This window comes from Nelusetta ayraudi, unplaced genomic scaffold, assembly GCF_046127955.1.
Source record: "Nelusetta ayraudi isolate G7.1 ecotype Tasmania unplaced genomic scaffold, CSIRO-AGI_Nayr_v1 ptg000070l, whole genome shotgun sequence".
NCBI lineage: Eukaryota > Metazoa > Chordata > Actinopteri > Tetraodontiformes > Monacanthidae > Nelusetta > Nelusetta ayraudi.
Window position 1 is genome coordinate 2,816,939 of NW_027466120.1, and position 15,209 is coordinate 2,832,147.

At 51.3% G+C, this 15,209-nt stretch overlaps 1 protein-coding gene across 1 annotated transcript in view; it reads right to left on the minus strand.

The window, feature by feature from the left end:
- Positions 1–14,540, minus strand: part of rerea (arginine-glutamic acid dipeptide (RE) repeats a) — a 95,462-nt gene extending 80,922 nt beyond the window's left edge. The window contains exon 1 of the mRNA XM_076042519.1: positions 13,876–14,540. The gene's annotated coding sequence lies outside the window, so the exon portion shown is untranslated. The remainder of the gene's footprint in view (positions 1–13,875) is intronic.
- Positions 14,541–15,209: the final 669 nt, after the last annotated feature.

Sequence of the window (15,209 nt, forward strand, 5' to 3'; positions counted from 1 at the left end):
ACTGGGAGGGAGAAGAGGGGGGAAAGCCTGCAGTGATTTTGTCTTCAGCAGGAATAAAAAGACTCTCGAGGTTGTAATATTTGAGCACTCAATCATGTTCCACTTCCACTGATATTCTGCAATCAAATACCCCCCGCTGCCTCTCTCACCCCCCCCCCCCCACCACCACCGCCACCGCCATAACCGCCGCACCTCTTCCGCGTGATCTGCCCATCAGCTTAACGACACCCTCCATCACTCCGACTCCGCCACAGTAAATGAGTGTAGGAAGGGGAGGAAATGTATTCACACAGCTGCCCTACATCCTCCAGCGAGTCTCTCTCGCTGTGTCACACAGAGGGGGGGGGGGGAATAAAAAACAGCCAACTACAGAGATTAGAGTGACAGGTGACCGAGGTTTGAGAGCGACGGCGGTGGCGTGCAACGATGGAAGGGGTTGGGGGGGGACCAAAAGGAGTGCGGGACTGTTTGTCTCCTGGCTAGATTATTTAGCTACGTGGCTGGAGAAGGTGCCCCCCCCCCCCACACACACACTAGCTCCCAACCCCCTGATAAATCCCACAGCAGATGGCCGAGGAGAGGAGGGCGACGCTCATTTCTTCCAATTCAAGCGTCCCCGCAGCGGCAAAAAGGAAATCCACCTCCTCCGGATCCCATCGCATGACGCCGCCGCAGCAGGTACGACCTTGTTTTACAGCACGGCGGCCGCGCAAAGATTAATCTTCCGCACAACTGCGTCCCACCTCTCTCTCTCTCTGTCTGTCTCTCTCTTTCTTTATGTAAGCTGACACCCGAGCCGCCTGTGAACTGGAGGGGTCGGTGGCTGAGCACAGCAAACAAGACGCCGTCGACCAACGCTCGGGGGGCCGTGTTTGTTCAAGATGGGAGGGGTGGGGGTGGTAACACGACGTGCTCTCCGTCCAGTTCTCCACCATCTTCAGCAGGGTCGTCTGGTCCCGCGACCTCGGCGGCGTGACGAGCAAAATGTGAACAAGGAAGTCCTGCACCAGCTGGAAAATACGGGACTGGTTTGGAAACGGCTCCCAAAATGGCATCAGGCTTAAAGAACAACAACCTGAAGACCATCTGAAGACCATCTCCATGAACACGATGAGCATGAGCGCGGATGGAAAAATGAAAAACGCACCGTGTACAGAGGCGATCCGCGGATCAACTCGGCCCACTCATGTGTGAAATGGAGACTTGATCCCTGACTGATAACCGCGAGGTGCCTCCAGCACAACACGCACACACACACACACTCAGGCAAGCAGCCTATTTTTCATCTTCCCAAACGCCTCACGGCTGAGACGCGTCGGCCCGAACGCACCGCTCACCCAGCGGCAACAATGGCTCGTAAAAATAAGAGAGGAAAGAAAAAGAAAAATACCACCTGACACAACAGAAGGCCAAAGACTGAATGGGCCCGTTGTCTCCTTTTATTTCCTCTTAAAAAAAAAAAAGAAGGTGAACACAGATGACTCTGTGTGTGTGTGTGTGTGTGTGTGTGTGTCAGCGCGGCCGTGAATGGGCGGCAAAATATTTCTGGAATGTTAATGTCAGGCTTTAAAACCGTGGCAGCTCCGTCCGACTTCCCCTCTTGTCACGGGGGCCATTAATGATGATGAAAACGGCAGTGGGAGAAGCCTTGTGCCATTACTGCACTCTTTTAAAACACAGAGAACATCCTCGAAATGGCCTCTCTCTCTCTCTCTCTCGGCATTTCATAGTAGAAGACAGAAGAGGGCGAGGGTGCCGGATAGAAGCCGCCCCCCCAACCCCCGAACGTTGCTGCACCCGGTTAGCTGCTAGCTCCTCTTCCCAGTGCGTTTGGTCTGTGCTGTGTTTAGCCGTCGCTGAGCTCATGCAGGAAATCAGCCTCGGCGGGTCGGCGCGCGCCGTCGCCGAGCAGAAATCTGGCAGGACGGGTTTGAGGAGCGACGGTTAAAATAGCTTCCCGCTGCACACCAGCGCTTATAAAAAGCTACTGAGAGGCTCATTCACCACAGTGCTGCATTCATCGCTCAGTGTGTACACACATGCACACACACACGTGTCAATCCGAGATGTGTGGACCATTCACACACACACACACACACACACACACACACACACACACACACACACACACACACACACACACACACACACACACAGAGGCACAGACTTACATATACAAACAAAATAAAGTGCCGCTGCTGCTGCTGCTGCTGAGCAACTGGATTTGCCGCTCGGGTCACTCAGACGCTGCGCTCAGCCAATAAATGGCCGGAGTGTAATGTGCCCTGACCTTCTATCCGTCTTTCAGCAGCCCCTTACATATATTGCTGTCTCTCCCCATACATCACCGGGGCAAATGGCGCCCTTCACCCTTACCACCACCCCCATCCTTAAAAGGGCTGAGGGGACATCTTTTTCCTCGCTGCACTCTGCCGGCAGCCTCCTCGGTCGGCCGGCGCAAGGGAGGGAGAGATGCTGCGCTGAATAATTATATTTGATAACGCGCCCCACCCTCCCCTCCTTTATTAGCATCAGATCATAATTAATAGAGGAGCAGGGAGGAGGAGAATTTTTTTCCCCCGCTCTTGGACCAAGAGGGTCTGCAAGCCCACCCCACCCCCCCTTCCCCTTAGCTCGCCACCCGGACTCAGGGTTGACGAGCGGGACAGGAAATGCCGCTATCCCTTCAAAAAATACATAGAAATAACTAAATAAATAAATAAAACATTCTCGTAGTTTATTTATGACGCCCTGCTGGAGAAAACGGCAGCTTTTTCCTGCTACACTCAGCGAAACTGGCTGGATCCCTCTGCTGCCAGCAGCAGCTGCTGCTGGCCGCCTCCGTCTCCACACCTCCTTCTCAGCAGGCCCCGGCCCCAACCATTCAATAATGAATATGAAATGCCTCCTAATTGATGTCTATGGGAAGTCAGAGTGGCTGAAAATACTGGACGGGGCTATTGGACACGGGCTTGACTTGATTAAGTTTTGTTTCACATCAAAAAAAAAAAGGAGGGGCGGGCGGGGGAATAAATAAATAAACTCTGATCAGCAGCAGCAGCAGTCGGTCCTGATCAAATTAGCTCTGCGCTAAGAGCTCCATTGATCCTGGCACTCATCTGTGCAGATGAGACCCGGAAAAGGCAGCTGGTAATCCAATAGCAAGGCAAGGGAAGTGCTTCAAGGACTGTGTGCCGTGTGCGTGCGAGTGTGTGTGTATGAGCGAGTGCGTGTGTGAGCGTGTGTGTGTGTTTACCCAACTATTTCCCTGCACAAAGACGTTAGCCGTTAGCACACGCCACTCACCGTTTGAAAGCGGCGGGCGCCTCGCGGAAGGCCGCCGGCTGCGAAACAAACAAGAGCGAGGTGTAATTGCCAGAGACGCGGGGAGCACGGAAAGAGGATAGAGAGAGAGAGAAGGGGGGGGGGGGGAGAGAGAGAGGTCCTAATTTGGGTTTTGGCTGTGTTAATCCTGGAGCAGCGAGGCCGATATCAATTAAAAGGTTTCTGTTCGCTCCGGAGTCGGAGGAGCGAAGACGTTTTCTCCGCCGCAGCGACGTGAGCCGTCGCAATCTATTCCGCATGACGCCACTGACATCAAACAAGGGCCCCTGGGGGGGTGGGGGGGTTGGGATGAGGTGGGGGAGGGCGGGGGGTGCATGTGATAGAACAGGCGAGGTAGCAGAGGACGAGCGAGAGACACGCAGCTGTTTGTCTTGTGGCAACAGTTGAGGACGAAGGAAGCCTGAGCAGCGGCGCCGTCGTTGTGCGTTTGCCGTTCTCTCTTTCTCTCCCTCACACTCACGCACACGCACGCACATACACGCGCACACACACACACACACTGGAGCCATCAAGGATTCATGAGCGAGTGCTCAATAACAGAGCGAGTGCATTACTCTCCTTCAGATCACTGCAGCAGGAGAGGAGTGGGAACTGTTGAGCAGAGCACAGCCCGCAGACACGCCGCAGCAAGCAAACACACACACACACACACACACACACACACACACACACACACACACACACACACACACACAGACACACACAGACACACACAGACACACACTAATAACCTTGGTCCGTCTAGCAGCAGAACAGCACGGGCCCCCAAATAGAAGCGCCATTCCTCAGCGGCAGGCAGCAACGGCTCTATTTCAGCTGCGGTGGCATTAAATATTTATCTGAACAGACTGGCCTGGCCGGGCCGGGCCGGGCCGGGCCGGGCCAGTCCAGCAGAGCAGAGCAGAGCCGAGGTGCGGTGAGGGCCGTTTGCGGTAATCTAAATGTTCACACTCCCCGCGTCACCTTCACAAAACTTCATTTGGTTTATTTTGTGGGAATGCATCATTATCTCCGAGTGTTCCTCCTATCGGAGCAGGAAGCCTCTCAGCGAGGCTCCCGGAGGAGGAGCAGCTCCCTCTGAGGGCCAATCAGGTGGAGGGTCTCCTCCAGCAGCGGCGTGTGAAGTGAAGGGTGTGTTGTGTTGTGTGTGTGGGGCTGTTTGAGGAGGAAAACACTCCCGCTGCCTTGCTGAGACGTCCTCTCCAACAAGCTCGCAGTAAAAGCCTCCGACCTGAAGTTACGACGGCTCTGGAGGTTCCTCCCCGTCCTGCATCGCGTGCACTGATGGCCTCTTGGGGGTGTGGGGGTGGGCAGGGGAGGGGGGGCATGTGTGCGTGTCCTAGACCACTGACTGGGAGGACAGATGTCTCATCATCGTGCACCCCCACACCCACACCCACAGCAGGGCTGTACGCTTACTTTTTTAAGTGGTAGCACTAGCGCTAGCAAGTTAAACATTTTAGTAGCACAAGGAAAAATGTAGCAGCACACCAACCAGGAACCAGGAAATGTAGAACCAGGAAATAGTAGTTAAATAGTTGAATTGAGATGGATAGCATACACGTAGAACTACAACTGTCATGGGGCAGTTTTACCAACAACAGCCGGTTACTTGTATAGGTCATAAAGTAATACTAGTTTTCCCACTGCATGATCATGTTCATGATGCCTGCCTGCACAACTCAATGGAACCTGTGCGAGTGGACGCATATTTCCCTTCGCACAAGATGATTTTTATTATCCTGTGTAAATTATTATTATTTTTTGGTGTGTGTGTGTGGGGGGGGGGTAACATCGGCGGCTCACTTCATCAGAGCAGCCTCAGCACTCTGCCTCTTCCACGCTGGCTGGCTGGCTGCCCTTGTTATGTACACCATGTGTAAGACATGTGACGGCCACACGACCAAAAAGAAAACAAAAAAAAAACTTTTTTTAAATGTCGGGTCTCCAGAGACGGTGACAGCGGGTAAAAATGCAGAGGCATCGAGTGGAGGTTTGTGCTGAGAGGGGATGGGGGGGGGGGGGGGGGGTGCAGCCACACACTGCGACTGTCTGCCATGAATGCAGAGGGGGGGGGGGGGGGTAGAGAGAGAGAGAGAGAGAGAGAGAGAGAGAGAGAGAGAGAGTCTCCCCTGGACTGAACAAGTGTCACGCTCCAATAAGCAGAATCAAACCCTGTGAGCATCTGTCGTCTCTCCCCCCACCCCCCCAACCCTCCCCTTTTGTTTTTCCGCACGCTTAATGATTTCCTCAAGATCTGCGTCGGCTCCTCGGGAGCCATTTACATGTTAGCGATGCTCCGCCAGGCCGACGCAGGTCTGCGAAGCAGCAGCAGGATGGGTCGGATGTAAAACAGAAACATCTTCCCTAAAGCCGCTGTGATGAAGAGGACGGAGACGAGGTGCAGGCGAGCCGCCTCTCGGCTCCTCCTGGTTTACATATCTGGACGGTGCAGTCATCCCTTCCTGGGGGAGAAGCACCGCCAGCTAAAACAATTACGGCCCTCCCCGTCCCCGCCGCAGCCTGTCCCCGCCCCCGCCCACCGAGCCTGCTCGCCGGCTGCCTCCGACTCGGAGTGACAATCCAGCCCATTAGATCTTTGTGTGAATTAAAGCTCGTTAGCTCGCAGCGCCGACACGCATCAAGCGCTGCCATTAGTCCGTCTCCTTAGCATTAAAAAACAGGAGCAGAGTGGCCCGGTCGGCCGAGATCATCTACCGACATGCAGCCCGGGGCAGCGCCGGGCTCTCCGCCTCATTATTTTTAAACACGGCCGCTGATGAATCCTGTCGGGTTAAACGCGAGGCGCTTCCGCCGCTTACAACCCCGACTTACACCCGCTGCGGCAGGAGAGCACTTTTCTGGAGCAGACGCGGTAAAAACAAAAAAAAAAAGGAGGAAAAAAAAAGAAAGAAAGAAAGAAAGAAAGAAGCTGCAGTGTATCAACACCATTGTAAATACACCGATAAATCTGCGCGAGCTGAGCTGTAAAATCAAAGTGGAAACGGTTTCCGAGTGCTTCACACCCACGCAGCTGCACATTCTGCGGCGAGGCAAAGCTGTCAAACGTTTGGCTTTTTTCCCCCCATTTTTTATTTTTTTTTTCATTTTTTGCGGATGCCGGCTGAGCTGACAAGTGCCGATGATACACCATTAGCGATAAAGACGTCGGTTCTCGCTCGCAGAGAAGTTTTCCAGATGTGATAAGTCCGTGCCGCTCCGGTGCCTGATGGAGAGGGAGGCTGCTGCCTCTGCTCTGCTTTTATTACACACACACACACTCATGCGCACGTTTACGTTGCCACGGTGACAAATGAAAAGCAGACTCACTGGCGCAACTAATCAAATGAGCGAGCGACAACAAGTCAATATTTTCTCTTTGTGTGGACAAGCAATATACATCTGCGCGGTGACGGGGAGCTGCGGTCCGAAGGCCGGCTGCCCGACTCCGGCGGCGCCGCGGCGCACATACTGTGGCGGTAAATGGAGTTTGGCGCTCCGATCGAGTCGCCGTGTCAAAGGAGAACCACGGCGCTGAGCTCTCCGAACTCTGCCAGACGCCGTCTAGACGCGGCGCTTCGGACCAACACGGCGAAAAACATGGCCGCGAGCCAACAAAGACAAAACTCTAATTGGACATTGATCCGTCCAGTTCAGCGGATGAATAACTCGTCCTAACAGCGGCGGGCGGCCGCGAAGAGGTCAGTGTGAGAACACAAATTACAGGCAGGAAAAGAAGGGAGGAGGAGGAGTAGGAGGAGGAGCAAGTGCAGCAGTTTTGCTGGGATTACATGCTTTTTTTTTTATGTAACACCCCGGGCTTAGTCGTCATTCCGGAAAAACAAGACGTCTTCATTTAAAAAACATACAAACCGAGGAGAGAAAAAAGAAGCGAGGCGTTCAATTAAGCCGCTATTCTCCCGTCCTTGAACGACGAGCAGCGGCTCCTTCGCACAAAATGGAGCGAGCGGCCGTCTCTGCAGGGCTGCTCCAACACCAGCCAGATCAATGGGCAAATTTATCAGCAAATATTACCATTCGCCGCCTGGCAAGTAATCATTAAGGAATGGCACCGATGCATTATTCATGGGCTAATGTATAATTCAGAGTTAACAGCAGATTTCTATGCATAAATAAAGCTGTGATACATTTAAACGCATTAATGTTTACTCGCTAAAAATCGGAAGCAAGGGCGAGCCGCCTGTCGCTGCAGGACCGTTTGTGCCATTTCTGAGGTGCCGCTGGGGGGGGAGTGGGGGATGAAGTGGATGGTTGGAATATCAACTGGCAGCCCCAGTCATCATGACACGTGCACACGGTGTTTGCGGGCTAATGATATCAGGGAAGAGGTGTTGGAGGGAAGCCAAGCAAGGAGCAGCAGAATACTAAAAGCTAAAAGAGATTTCTGTCTTTGTGGCTGAAAAGAAATCAATATAAAAAAAATGTGTTTTTGTTCTTAAAATCTGCCTCAGCTTGAAATAGTCAACAATGATCATTTACTAGATTTATTTTTCCAACCAAAGACTTGTAAAGGTGAGGCCAAGACAGACAGACGTGGCGTCGAGGGGAAGTTTGTATCCAGATTGAACATCTGGTGGTTAATGACTCGGGCCACAGGTGGGGACGGCCTAATACCAGGTCCTGGTGGTGCCGTAACCTTACGCAAAGTCAAACTGCATTTTGGACACACAACCTTTTTTTTCTTTTTCAACTGAACCCGATCCGTTTTATTGGTAGACTTTCAGAGCGTTTGGTAAAGCCATCGGTGAGGTAAAAGCTGTGGGATGAATAATAAATCAATGCTAGCGATGCATTATTCTGCACCAGCCCTGGGGGAGTCCTGCGCTTCCTGGTGGGGGGAACAGAGCAGGGAAAGATGCCGTTGTGTTTGAGTTAGAGTTGCAACTAACGATTACTTTTGTTGTCGACTAATCTATTGATTATTTTTCCAATTAGTCGATCAAATAATATTGAATTAATATGCCCTAAATAACACAGTTGATAAGTGATATGTGAAGTGTGTTACAATTCAGTACAAACGCTAGTATTGACAGGGACTGTAATTCACCAATCACTGCCGTAAAGTATGCATTTACCTAAGTGAACTATCGTTCGCTAAGCTAGCTTGCTCCATGATTTTCCGACGTGCGAAAAAAACGTATGATGTTCTTGCGTCATAGGCTGATGACTAATTAACAAATAAGCATGTCATTTAAAAAAAAATATCTAGGAAATATCTATCCTCTGTGTTATTTGTGAACTCCTCTCTGCAGTGGGTGATGATACAGCAAGTCCGGGGTGTCTGCGTTTAAGGTGTTTGCTTATCGCCATAGTGCTAACCTGGAATGCTAGGTGCGCTTCACAGAGTTTGCACCTAAGGTGTTTGGCTGCTTAATTTTCTCTTAAATATTACTAAACTTTAGAAACTTTGGGTTGGAGTATTCAGCAATAACACAACGTGCTGAAGCTTAAATTTTCGCGTTGACGATATTTATGTTGTTGAAGTAATCGATTACGTCGACTAATCGTTGCAGCCCTAGTTTGAGTAACTGGACGCAACGCGAGGTCCGCTGTCAGGAGGACGGTCGACGGGGAGGAAGAGGAGGAGGACGCGCACGCTTCCTGGGGGCTGGCGCTCGGAGCAGACGGCCCTAGTGGGGGTCGCCATCCCCGCTTTATGACCGTGCACTGAATTAACAAGGCCAGATGTCCCCTCACCCCCATCCCATCCCATCCCATCCAGCACCACCATCGCTCCCTCCTCACCTAACATGTGTGAATGTGCCCTCTGAAGGGCTCAGCTGCTGCGAGGATGTCTGTGGGGCCGAGGGGGGGGGGGGTCGGGGGAGGGGCCACATTCAATTATCCCAATTTCTCACTCATCATCGACTCCTGAGGTTTATTTTTTAATTAAAGATATCGGAGGCCTCTCGTCCTCTCTGTGCGCACGCGCGCTCACAACAAATTAAACGGAGTTTCCTTTGAACAATCAAAGCACCTCTTCAGCCCTTCATCACTTTTCACAAGTTACCCAAGAGAGGGTGCTGCCCTCTATCCGCACCGTTTCATGTCTAGCGCGTCAGCCGTCGGTTAATGTATTCTCAAAGTGCTCGTCGCCACTCACCGGCGCGTTAAAAAAAAAGGAGAGAAAAATCATCCATGTGCACTGAAGTAGCAGAAGATTTTTGCTTTGCGGCGCTGCCCCTGCACACACACAGACACTTAATGCAGCAACATTTTAATAAAGGTGCAGCGTTGAGTATTCGGAAGCATCTAATGGTTACAAAGTGCAGCGCAAACGATGTCGACGGCAGTTAGATCAGAGCAGACAAACATCTTCGGCCATTGGAAGATTATTCTTTGAAAAAAGCAGGAAGTGGTAAGCAGATAGTGGATGGTGAGCGTAAACAGAGGGATCAGAGACCGATGGAAACAATATGTTTCGCTGCTGGTATTATTACAGTATTGTATTGAATAGAAATCCGTGAGGACTGCCAGATTGAGGCCAACACACCATTCTGGTAAACAGGAGCTGAGCCGACTTGTCCAATTTCAATGTGATAACATCCATTACACGCACGCGCGCACACACACACACACGCACACACAGAATGATAGCAACAAAGATATGGAGGCCAAGACATTTCATTGATTTCCCACAAGGCTTTGTGAAAACTCGCCTTTTGTTTCCTTCTGTATTGCTGGAGTAAAAAGTCTATTTGACAGCAATGCATTCTCAGCGACTGCGATATTCAGATAAATCACAACCCGAGTGACAAACAGGCCAGTGACAACATTTGTCTGGTCACTGACTCACTAGCAGTTTAGCTCTATAATGACTGATGCGGCAACCGCGTCCATTGATGTGGTTGATTACAATAACGAGACGGTCATTTCAGTTCTTTGTGGCTGCAGTGAAAAATTAGGTAAGTCACTCAAAACTGTTACCCAAGTGAATAAGATTTTTTTTTCAACTGGAGCAAACTCCTTCATCAGAGAGAAAAATCAAAAGGCCACCAACGCTCTTTCGATTACACACTCGTGTTTTCTTCCCCACCGTAAAAGTCCCACCAAATCTGTGTGACTTTTCTTTAAGTTCATGTTTCGCAAATTCCCTTGATTCCGTTTCTGTTCATTGAAATTCTTTTTAACTTTTATGCTAATTTGACCATAGGCACATGCAGGCAAGTGTTTTTCCCTGTTCTTGACACAGGCTTTAACCCACAGTAGTTCTTCGCACATCTGCAACAGCAGTAAATCCCACGACGTTTAACAACAGATTTAGTTTTTATTGGCTGAATCTGTGACTGCGTCCGCAGTTCAAGGACTGCGGAAACCGTGGCGCTCTAAATCATATCTTTTAGAAAGAACAGAAAAAATAACACACAGCAAACCAACAACCACACAATGTTTTTTTTTCTTTCTCTCCACCCTGCCAGCAACTGACACGAGGGAAACTGAAAAGAAAGGAGGGCAGAGACGCAGCGTGGTGCAATCCCCAGCGAGGGCCATCATGCGAGCAGATTAAATAACATTTTTCCAATGGCCTGTCAAACACACTACCCGCCTCCGGAGCGGCTCGACAGCCGTTGCCGCCTCGCTCTGTGAAGCGCCTCTCTGTACGGTCGGAAGCAGCCTCTTTGATCCAGATATCAGCCCTCGGATTCCTCAGAGGTGACACTCGTACACGAGGCTCCGTGTGAGCTGAATGTTTACTAGCTTCCACCACCTTGTCGGCGGCGAGAGCCGCGTTCGCTGAGAAGTCGTGCGGCGGTGGCGGTGAGAGGGGGAGGGGCGGGTCGGATCACGCCGCTACTACGCTTCCGCTTGGCTTACATGAATCAACAAACCCAGGGCCCGGATCAAATTGCACATCGGATTTAATTCCACACACACACACACACACATATGGAGCGCTGGTAGAGAGGAGATGATGTGCAGCGCCGGTGACAACGGTGCGCCGGCCGGCGTGTGCATAATTAAGATTAACGCCGCTGTAATGTCAAGCCAGTCGCTGCTGCCCCACTAGCATGAAAAGCCGCCGGACCTCCTCCGGCCGCGGAGCAACCGGAGCTTCTGCCGCACGACTCCATTAGGGAGGCCGACCACTTCCCCCTTCCATTCAATGCACAAGTGCTGGAGCTAAATGGACATCTGAGCCCTCTGGGCGAGCGAGGGAACTGCCATTTCACAATGTATTCAGAGTGTCAAACTGTGCCAGGTTCCCCAAGTGTGTCTCTGTGTGTGTGTAACTTGTGGGGAGTGTGACAACCATTGTACGCCAGCTGCATAACCAAAAAGATCCGTCACACCGCCTGGTCCGCATTTCAGCTAGAGTGCTAATAATAATAATAACAACAATAATAATAAAAAAGGCTGACGAGCCTCATCTCATTTTGGGATTAAAAGGACGAAATCTTTGGGATTAAACATAAAAAATGCCAAGATATTAAAAGAGCAGGATTTAGAAGCATCTAATGGTAAGAAAGCATCCCGCCGACAGCATTAATCCCCTCGCACCAGCTGTGAAGCCAAACGCACAAAAACTTGAGCAGGTCTGTGCTGCAAACTACTGTAGCGGTGCAACGAGGCCGCGTTCACACTAACCAACAGACGCAGCAATTAGCCAAGGAAAACAAACCAGGTATTTATTTTTTGAAGGGCTGGTAACTGTAAAACCAGTAAATCCATCTGAAACGTTGCACAATGGGTCTTTAAAGATCACCATCGTGAATGGAATGTTTCCATCGGCATTAACTGGCAAGTCATAAAAATTATAAATGAGGGTTTGGTGTCTGGAAAAAAAAATGTTTGCACTCCTGCGGTAAACAACCAGGACAAAAGTCGGACATCAGTCAGCTCCGAGTGGCGCTCCAGCCCGGGCCACAAGGCCGACTGCTTGAAGACAGACGGCCATTGTTGACATTGTTACCATAATTGCACCCCATGACTTCTATAATGCACCGTGTTCGCATTCCCATGACTCCCGAGAACTAAAGCAAACCACAGAAGTTCAAAGATCTTTTATTGAAAAGAAAAAAAAAAACATGTATGAAAGCGTGCTAACCCATTAGGAGCAGTGTCGTCACCGTCCACCGCTGCCCCACTCCACTGGATTAATCACGTCTGAATCATTAAGCTAGAGGTCACTTGTCAGCTAGCGAGGAGAAAAAATGACAGGAAGCTGACGCGCGTAGAGATTAGCTCCTCGCAATTAGCAATGCAGCAGCAGCGCAGCACCCCGACCACCACCACCAGCACCGAAAGGAGGAGCATTGTTTGCACTCTGCAGAATGAACCGTTTCCTCTCACGCGTCTCTTCCTGGATCGCAGGCTTCGTCTCCTTTGTGCCTTTTTTTAGTGTGTGTGTCCGACGCAACGCCTGCAGATTCAGCTCGGGAGCGGGAGTCACATGAAGACTCACTTTGTGACTCGGTCAATTTTACAGGGATTTAAAAGCAAACAAGCCCTCCTCCCTCCCTCCTCGTGTCTACGATAGCTGGAAAACATCAGATAAGCCGCCTCTCAGACAAATAACTGTAGTCTGCTTTTCAAATCGTAATCTGCCTGCCTGCCTGCACCCCCCTCCTCCTTCCTAAACACACAAACATCCCACCAGCCTCCCTACCTCCCCCCTCCTCTCTTCTCTTCTCTTTTCAACAAGAGCCACCCCTCGCACCCCCCTCACCCCTCTTGGGCGAGAGCTGCATGTGCTCAGGGGGCCAGAGTTCATCGCCTCTGGGGTGCTGAAAGGGGGAAGTCAAGTTAATTTGGTGGTCCTTCAACAGTTTGCAACTGGTTCAGTCAGTCTCTCTCTCTCTCTCTCTCTCTCTCTCTCACACACACACACACACACAAACTCATTACCCCTTAAAACAAGTAGGGGGGGCTGAGTTTCCACTATTAGAGCGCAACAAAGACCTTATGTCATGCACTAGGCTTTAAACCCCCCAACAGGAGAATCCCAGCTATCATAATTATGCGATATGGACTCGCAAAAACACTTTTAAACATTCTTTCCGCCCGAGAAAGTTAAATGAGTGCGCCGAAAAACGCATACAAACACAATTCCCCCTCCTTCCCCCGCCAGCTGCGTACAACGTTTACTTTACTTCCCCTCACTTTAAACCTCATAAGCTGCTAAAGCGCCGTTACAAGCCCGAAGGGGTGGGGGTGTCACGGAGGTTGTCTGGGGGTCCCGCTGCTTCACGGTGAGGTGGGCTGGGGGAGGGGGGGGCAGAGCAAAGTTTTTACAACAATGCGGGCCAACTTTCCAAGTTCGACCGCAGCACTTTACAAACAGTTCAGTCGAGGTCTGAAACGCCTCCAGCTGCGGCTTAAACACACCGTTTAGAGCAAACACAACAACAAAACAAAGTCAAGGTGCTAAAAGTGCATGTGAGATTCTTCCTTTTAAACACACACACACACACACACACACACACACACACACACACACACACACACACACACACACACACACAGTGTTACACACTTCAACCGTCCCCCCCACCTCCCTGCTCAACTCACCCGCCAGTCTGCTGATTCTCGGGGTCCCGCTGCAATCAAGTTCGAACGGCGAGTTCGACCGAACTCAAGCCGAACGGGCTAAAATCCAAACCGAGAGCACCGGGGCGGGGAAAAAAAGGAAAAAAAAAGCCGCACGAGGAGAGGAGAGCAGAGGATAGGAAGGGAGGCTTGAGGAAAGAAACCCGGACGCGGACACCTTCTTCCTCCTCCTCCTCCTCCTGCTCCTCTTCCTCCGGCTCCCCCCGCTGGCCGCACGCAGGGACGGGACTCGGCCGAGCCCACTTGCTTCCAACAAAAGACGGCTTCGCCTGGCTTCGACGACGGGCTGCTGCTCCGCTCCGCCTCGCGCCGAAACCGCCGACGAAACGCGAGGAAAAGGCTCCGCTTCCCTTCCGCCCGGACTCGGAAACGGCCGCCGCTGATCCTTCCGGCCGTGTCGCTGCCGCCGACGGTCGCGTCCACATGAAAACAAATCTTTCGAAGGAGGAAGAGGAGGAGGAAAAGAAAAAAAAAGGGGAAAAAACAAAAGTAGCCACCCGCCGACTTGTTTCGCAGCGAGTTCGCCCGTTTAACAGGCGTCGCTTCCCTTTTTTTTCCTCCACTCTCTCTCTCTCTCACACACGCGCGCGCGCTCTAGTCCCCCTCTCTCTATTTCCTACACACACACACACGCTCCCCCCCTCTCTCCTCTGACGCTCCCTCCCTCCCTCTCTCCTCCTCCTCCTCCTCCTCCCCCCTCCTCTTCAGCTGTTCAACAGACGCATCCACATGGCTGACCTAGTCTTTCTTTATCCAGACACACACACACTGGGTGAAGGAGAATTACCCGACCACACTCCACACACACACACACACACACGCACAAAGTGTGTGGAGGAAAAAGACGAGGGGAAGAAGGGAGGGAGAAAAAAAAAATCGGGAGCGAAACCAAAACATGGACTGGATTCAAAATAATCGTCAGGGATAAGAAAGGGGGGAGGCGAGGATTGGGGGGGAGGGGGAGGCGGTGATTGATGAGAAAACCTCCCGTGGGGCTGAAAAAGCACCGAACGGCCAGCAGTTAGAGAGAGAGAGAGAGAGAGAGAGAGAGAGTGTGTGTGTGTGGGGGGGGGGGTTGGGGGGGGCATCTTGAAACAACCAAAACGTGCCCTTACTAAACATGATCGCCAGATGACAATGAAAAGACTTGAGAGAGAAAAAACAATGGCACGTTCAAATGTCCCCGTCGGCGTCGGACATAACAGCAGGATAAAAAACACAAACATCCATCCATCCATTTTCAACACCCACTTCTTCTTTTTTTTAAATGTCCCACATCCTGTTCGTTTAAAGAT